The sequence below is a fragment of the Chrysochloris asiatica genome, unplaced genomic scaffold, assembly GCF_000296735.1.
Source record: "Chrysochloris asiatica unplaced genomic scaffold, ChrAsi1.0 scaffold04573, whole genome shotgun sequence".
Classification (NCBI taxonomy): Eukaryota; Metazoa; Chordata; class Mammalia; order Afrosoricida; family Chrysochloridae; genus Chrysochloris; species Chrysochloris asiatica.
The window spans coordinates 1-7,302 of NW_006413091.1; the positions used below are offsets into that span (position 1 = coordinate 1).

The 7,302-nt window shown below is 39.3% G+C and overlaps 1 pseudogene; it reads right to left on the reverse strand.

Annotated features, from left to right (window-relative positions):
• Positions 1-1,697: 1,697 nt before the first annotated feature.
• Positions 1,698-2,621, reverse strand: LOC102821684 (annotated as a pseudogene).
• Positions 2,622-7,302: the final 4,681 nt, after the last annotated feature.

The window sequence follows — 7,302 nt, forward strand, 5'->3', positions numbered from 1 at the left end:
ACTCAGGCGTGGCAACAGTAGTGAGGTTGGCCCAGGACCAGGCAATGTTTTGTTCTGCTGTGCATAAGGTCGCTATGGGTCGGTATCTAAAAATGCATCCATCTCTTCTAAGTTCTCGAATTTGTTGGAGTACAACTCTTCATAGTATTCTCTTATTATCCTTTGGATTTCGTTTGGTTCCGTTGTGACATCGCACGTGTGGTTTCTAATGCGAGTTCTTCGTGTCTTGTCCCTCTTTTCTTTGGTTAGGTTTGCCAATGGCTAGCCAATTTTATTAATCCTTTGGAAGAACCAGCTTCTTGTCCAGTTGAATCTTTCTATAGTTTTTCGGTTTTCCATCTCATTTATTTCTGCTCTTAGCTTTATCATTACTTTTCTTTTGGTGATTGTAGGGTCCCTCTGTTGGTCAGTTTCTAATTGTTGGAGATACTGTGTTAATGTGTTAAATTTTGTTCTTTCTTCTTTTTGGATGTGGACATTTATCACAATAAATTGTCCTCTCAGGACTGCTTTCGCTGTGTCCCAAAGATTTTGGGATGTTGTGATTTCATTCTCATTTGTTTCTAGTAATTTTATTAACTCATGTTTAATTTATTCTTTTACCCAGTTGCTTTTCAGCAGGGTGTTGTTCAGCTTCCATGTATATGACTTTATTTCCTTAGTCTTCTTGTTGTTGATTTATAGTTTTATAATATTGTGCTCTGAGAAGATGCTCTGTACAATTTTGATGCTTGTAAATTTATGGAGGCTTGTTTTGTGACCTAACACATGGTCAATTCCGGAAAATGTTCCATGCACACTGGAGAAGAATTTATATTGTGCTGTTTAGGGGTTGAATGCTCTGTATACATCTGTGAGGTCAAGTTGGTCAATTGTATTGTTTAGTTCCTCTGTAAACTTGTTGAGTTTCTTTCTGGTTGTTCTGTCCCTTTTCTAAAGTGGTGTATTAAAATATCCCACTATAATTGTAGATTTATCTATTTCTTCAACTCTTGTAAGGTTTGCTTCATGTATCTCGATGCTGTTTCATTGGGAGCGTATATATTTATTATGGTTATGTCATCTTGCAAAGTTGACACTTTGATCATGAGATAGTGTCCTTCTTTGTCTCTTATGCTAATTTTTATCTTAAGGTTTACTTTGTCAGAGATTAATATTGCCACTCCTGCTTGTTTATTGTTGCAGTTAACTTGGTATATATTTTTTTCATCCTTTTAACTTTTTCTCTGTTTTTGTCTTTGTGTGTAAGGTGTGTCTCTTGCAGGCAGCATATTAAAGGGTCTTGTTTTCTTTTCCAATCTGCCATTCTCTGTGTCTTCACTGGTGCATTCAATCTATTGACATTCAATGTAATTATCAATAGGTATGAATTATTGCTGCCGTTATATTAATTTTTTTTAGATTGTAAAAGTATTCTATTTTGTAATAAACAATCAAATTTATTTGTGCTACTTATTTATTCAAATATTAAATGGGAACTTAATAAAATTGTCCACTTTGGTGTATTCTTGCACAACTTTGGAATCTGCAAAGACTGACTTAAGAAACAAGTAATTGCACAACTGAGACCAAAGGGGTTAGAGTGCTGCAAATGATGCCAGGTGTCTTACATTTAACCAAATACACCTTCAGAGGTCCCTTGCTTTTGAGCAATAGGAACAATACTGGAATATATACTGAAAGTATCACTATTAGCTTTATTTAAATACGACAGTATCCAACATAGCTGCTAAACACTGGGCAAAATTTGAAGTCATGAGTACATCCACATGCTCCTCCAAATGGAATATAGAATCCTGCTTGCCAATATTATTTATTGCCAAATGTTCAGGTGTCATCTTTTCTTCTTCTACAGCCTTATTGTAATTCTTGGCTAATTCCAACATCTCTTTTACCACTGATTCATTGTGTTTACAATGTTCACTGTAGTCCTGAAGTGTCAAACCTTCCATCTAACTCTTCGTATGCAAATTTAGAAACATCTTCTGTTCCAGCTCATTTCTCCAATAGTTAATAGTAATGGAGTAATAATGTCTGTTTAGTCCATGAATTAATGTCTGAATAGATGGCTTATTTAAGTGACCCAGATTTGAAGCTGGTTGTCTTGGTTCATATTCTAAGACCATCATATTAGCATTGATCAATCTGAAGGCATCAATAACAACTTTCTTTTTACATTCTGAATAGGATCCACAACCACTGCGACGGCTCTCTCTGACAAGGCTTCAAAGCTCTGCTGAGTGTTGATATCCATACCAGAAAACCAACAACCAAAGCCAGGATGACTGTGATACCAATCAAGAACCATCTCGGACCCTCCTGTCTGTTTAAACATATCCAACATTTTGGCTTGGAACACTGGATCAACTGCCTCCACACTAACTAACACCTGTTTCTGACTGTGGCATAGCAAACACATCAATCACTTTGACGGTGTAATCATCAACAAATTATCCAAGCATGAGACCCATAACTTCCATTGGAACTCCAGCACGACCATGTTTTAACAGTGCCAAGGAAGAGCTATAGACTTGTTCTACTGTGTCCACGACAGGAGCATCTGTAGGTGGTCCCTGGACCAGTCCAGACATATCTCCTCCAAGTCTAAGCAGTCTCTCCATATTCCAGGTCAGTAAGTCGAACTCTGTGGCATTAAGCTTCAATTTGTTGAGTTTCAGAAATATCGTAACTCAAGCTCTTGCTAATTCTGGCAGATGTAATTTTTTCCAAGTTATTTTTTGTTTCCTTCTGTCTCCTAAAGGTGGGTGGAAGAAGGGAGGACACGACCTAAACTCTTGGCTTGCAGCTGCGGTAGCACGATGCTGTGGTGGCTTAGACTTGGCCTGGTTCTGTCTTCGTAAACCAGCGATGAATCAGCCCAATTCCATTCAAAAGAGTCACCCAGGTTTCCCATTATATTAAATATTTGGTAGTGCTGTTCGCTCCTTTGTTTTGCATGCCTCCTTGTGCTGAGTTTGTGTATTTTGTGCTATTTCTTGATGCTTTCTTCTTAGATTTCATGTTTTCTTGTTCTGCTTGGAAGTTCATTTTCACGTTAAGTTGTGCCGTATTAACTTTCATTGGGGTTACCTTAGAGTCTATTAACTTTTCTCTCCATTTAAGAGAATCTATTGTATCCTGTAATCTACCTGACATCCTCGCCACCTGGATCTCTGTTGCTACGTTTGTCTGTTCTTTGACATTGATATAATTTTGATCTTCGGTTGACCTCCCAGCTCCTTTGAATTCATTGTTGTATTTTTATTCTGTTCTGGACTCTGCTATCTGTTGACTGAGTTCCAGGTGGTGTTGCCACGCCTGTCAATCTCAGGTTATTGTCTGTTCTTGTTGGTTTTCAGTCCAAAGAACTCCTTTTAGGATGTTTTGAAGTGCTGGATTGGTTTTAATAAACTATCTTAGCTTCTGTTTATTCTAGAATGTTTTGATTGTACCATCATATTCAATTGATAGTTTTGCTGGATAGACTACTTGTTTTTATATATGTCTCCCCATTGCCTTCTTGCCTATAAGGTTTGTGCTGAATAGTCAGAGCTTAATCTGATTTGCTTGTCTTTGTAGGTGACACTTCTCTTCTCCCTGGCTGCTTTTAAAATTCTCTCCTTGTCTTTGATTTTGGAGAGCTTGATTATTCTATGTCTTGGTGAATTTCTTTTGGGGTCTATCCTTCCTGGGATAGGTACATTCGGCTTCTTGAATGTTTATCTTCTCATCTTTCAAGATGTTACGGAAATTTTCTTCCAGAAGCTCTTCAACTATCTCCTCTGTGGACTTCTCTAATTCTTTCTGTTCCAGAATGCCAATAATTCTTAAGTTGTTCCTCTTCATGTTATCTAGCATTAATCTTAGCCTCTCTTCAGATTTTTTTATCCTTTTTTCAGTTTGTTCTTCTATCTTAGCAGCATTGAGAGATTTGTCTTCCAGCTCGCTAGTTCTGGCTTCCATCTCTTCAATTCTGCCCCTTTCCCCTTTCAGTGTATTGTCCATTTCTGATATTTTATTATTAATCATCTGGACCTATTTTTGCAGGTTGTGAATTGTTTCCAATGCTGTATCAATCTTGTTTGATTGCTCTTGTAGTATTTTTCTGACTTCTTCCTTGTTTTCCTTCACTCCTTTTCAGAGCATTTGAATTTGTTTCCATATCATTCTTCTGAATTATTTTTCAGGCAAATCCAAAACCTGCTCATCCTCTGCTGGGGAGCCTTTGTCTGTCTCCAGTGCATTTGTCTCAGATATTCTTTTCTGTTTGGGGACATGTTTTGAGATCATTTGTTGGTTTTTTTTTTTAATGCTTAAATGGATATTTGTTGTGTTATTAAGCTTACTGGGTGTCTCCTGTGGATATGATCAGGAGATTGGCTTCCCTTTTTGCATGTAATGCTTAGCAGCTGTTATTGGCTCTTGTCTCAATGGTGGAATATTATGGGATATGCTTGTAGCTTGGCTATATGGCCACGATTGCTGTCTCTTCTTGGGTAATACAGGGAGAAAAAGCTCCCACTTCCAGGAAAAATGTGTGATCAAAGGCCCAAAAGCAGAAGTAATATAAAAGTAGAGACAAAAACCACCACTTTGAAACAAAAATAAAACTATGGCCAACTGTCCAGTCGCCTTGCTACACAGACAGTGTGCTTACACCATAGAAGCCTCCAGCAGTGGGTGGTTGTGTCCGGTCTCTCAGGCCCCTCCTCTAGTCACCACCGTGGAGGTGTGCAGATAGATATTGAGAATTTAATGGGATCAAGATTGTCCACTATTTTTGTCTCTGAAGTTTAGTTAGGTATCTGCGTGTGCACAGCGTAATTCTTGAGATAGTTGCGTCCTTTTATGTTGGGGTTTTACAGATTGCTCTATGGTTTGTCTGTCAGGCCTGATGTGCTTGCTTTTTTCTTGCTGTATAGGCCTGAGTAAGGGTTGTGTACAAGTTAATTTTAGGGCTGAGACCCCGAGGCTGACATCATAAGTAGCTGCCAAGGTCTTTCTCTCTGTACTGTGGGGTCAGTGCTGGACATTTTTTTTTTTTTTTTTGCTGGGGACAGGTAGGGAGGGGTTTGCACCCACACACCTGAAGGCGTCCAGGCTGGGCAAAGAAAATTCAATAGCGAATAGGAGGAAAAGTGTGTAGAATCCCCTGCACCTCCTTTTGTAAATGTCACTGTAAGGCGGTTCCCTCTTCTGGTCTGGCTGTAACCCTGGTCTTTGAAATCCACCCAGGCAGGGTGGCTGCCGAGAGAATCCCGTCTCCAGAGATTCCTAACTCATAAAATTTTACTTTATATTAAGTGATTTTTTTCACTTGCAAGAGCAGGAAACTGACATCCTGGACTTATGGTAGATCCAGAGCTCTGGTGTTGGTCTATAAGTGCAGCTTCTGTGGGTTTTCACTTCTTCCCCCATGGAGCCTTTCCTACCTGGCTGCCTTTGCTGCCACCCAAATTGGAAGTCTCATGATACCATTTCCCCTTTGGAATTTATAATACAATATTACTGGTGTGGTGCTGTGGGTTAATGTGCCAGACTGCAAATGCATTTGAGCTGTAAGGTGGGCAGTTCAAGCTCACCAACTGCTCCTCAGAAACCCTATACAGGATCACTATGGGTCAAGATAGACTTGATGGCATGTAACAACAATACAATATTGACAATTTTTGAGCCCAAATGTGTGGCATATAAGATAACCAATGGACTGCAAACCACAAGATCAGCAGTTCTAATCCACCAGCTCCTCCTTGGAAACCCTAGGCATGGTTGCTATGAGTGGAATGACTCAAGGGCACTTAACAACAACAATAACTTGTTCAAAAGAGAATAACTCTTATAGAGGTTAATAAAGTTTCCCTAGATCTTGGATCCCTGGCATGGTGCTGTAGGATAAGCACTGGATTACTAACCACAAGACTGGTAATTCAAACCCAGCAGTCATTCATTGGAAACCCTATATAGGGTCGCTTTGAATCAGAACCATCTGGGCATTCAACAACAACAAAAGCTTATGTGAAATTTTGGTAGAAGGATCTAAACCTAGATCGAAACTGAAGCTTTTAACCACTGAGCTAGGTCTCCTTTGAACTTGATTTTGCTAACAATGGGAATATATTTAGGGTTTTTAGAAGAAAGTGATAAGAATAGAGCTAGGGCAACATAGTGGGTTATGTGTTGGACTGTTAACCTTAAGGCTTTCTGTTCCCTTAAAGATGAAACCCTATTTACAGGGTCACTGTGAGCTTGAACTGAGTCCATGGTGTGCAGCCGCAGCCGTAGCAGCATAGTGAAGGGATAGGGCTTCATTTGACTTTTATGCATTGGACTGCGAACCACAAGATCGGTGGTTGAAAGCCACCAGCTTTTCCTCAGAAACACTATACTGGGTAGCTTTGAATTGGAATCAACACAACAGCACAAAACAACAACGGAGAGGAATAAGTCAGGATTTAATATAAGGAAAATGGAGGGGTAAAGATCTAGTCTCAGAAGAATGCCAATATTCAAGTTTTGGGGGAAAGAAAAATGAGGAGAGAAGGAGATTAGTGAATATCACAGAAAAGTCAGAGGGAAAATTAGAAGAATGAATGCTGGAAAGAGATTTGGGATTAATTCACTCATTGCCTTTAATAGAATAAGGAGTCTTAGTTGGATAGTGGGTTATACTTGGGCTGCTAATCATGAAGTCAGCAGTTCAAATCCACCAGTGGCCCCACAGAAGAAAGGTGAGGCTTTCTGTTTATGTAAAAATGTGTAACTTAGGAAACCCTATATCAGGTTGCTCTGAGTAAGAACCGACTCAACAGAGCAGTCAGAAGAAAGATAAAGGTAGTTATAGAACAAGGATATGCAACATTGCCTTTCCACTAACTCATTGCATATGGCTGGCTCATCCTCATCTCATCTTTGGACAATTGAGATGAATTTCCAGAGCTCTACAGATGAACACAAATACATTATCCAAATTGAGACTTGACTGCCTAGATATGCTATTTCCTTTGGGTGATGCATTATCGTAGCTCAAAAAATGCACCAAATTCAGTCAAGTAAGGTGGTTTCCTCAGCTTGACTTTGCATGCATTTCTTTTAGACATCACTTAACAACAACAACAATATTGTTTAGAGACAATTTTATATTTTAAAAATCACAACCTTGTTTATATTACTATACCAGTTTGTTGTTGTCAGGTGTCATCGAGTCGGAACCGACTCATAGCAACCCCATGCACAGCAGAATGAAACAATGTCCGATCCTGGGCCAACCTCATTACCACTGCCACACTTGAGTCCATCAGATGC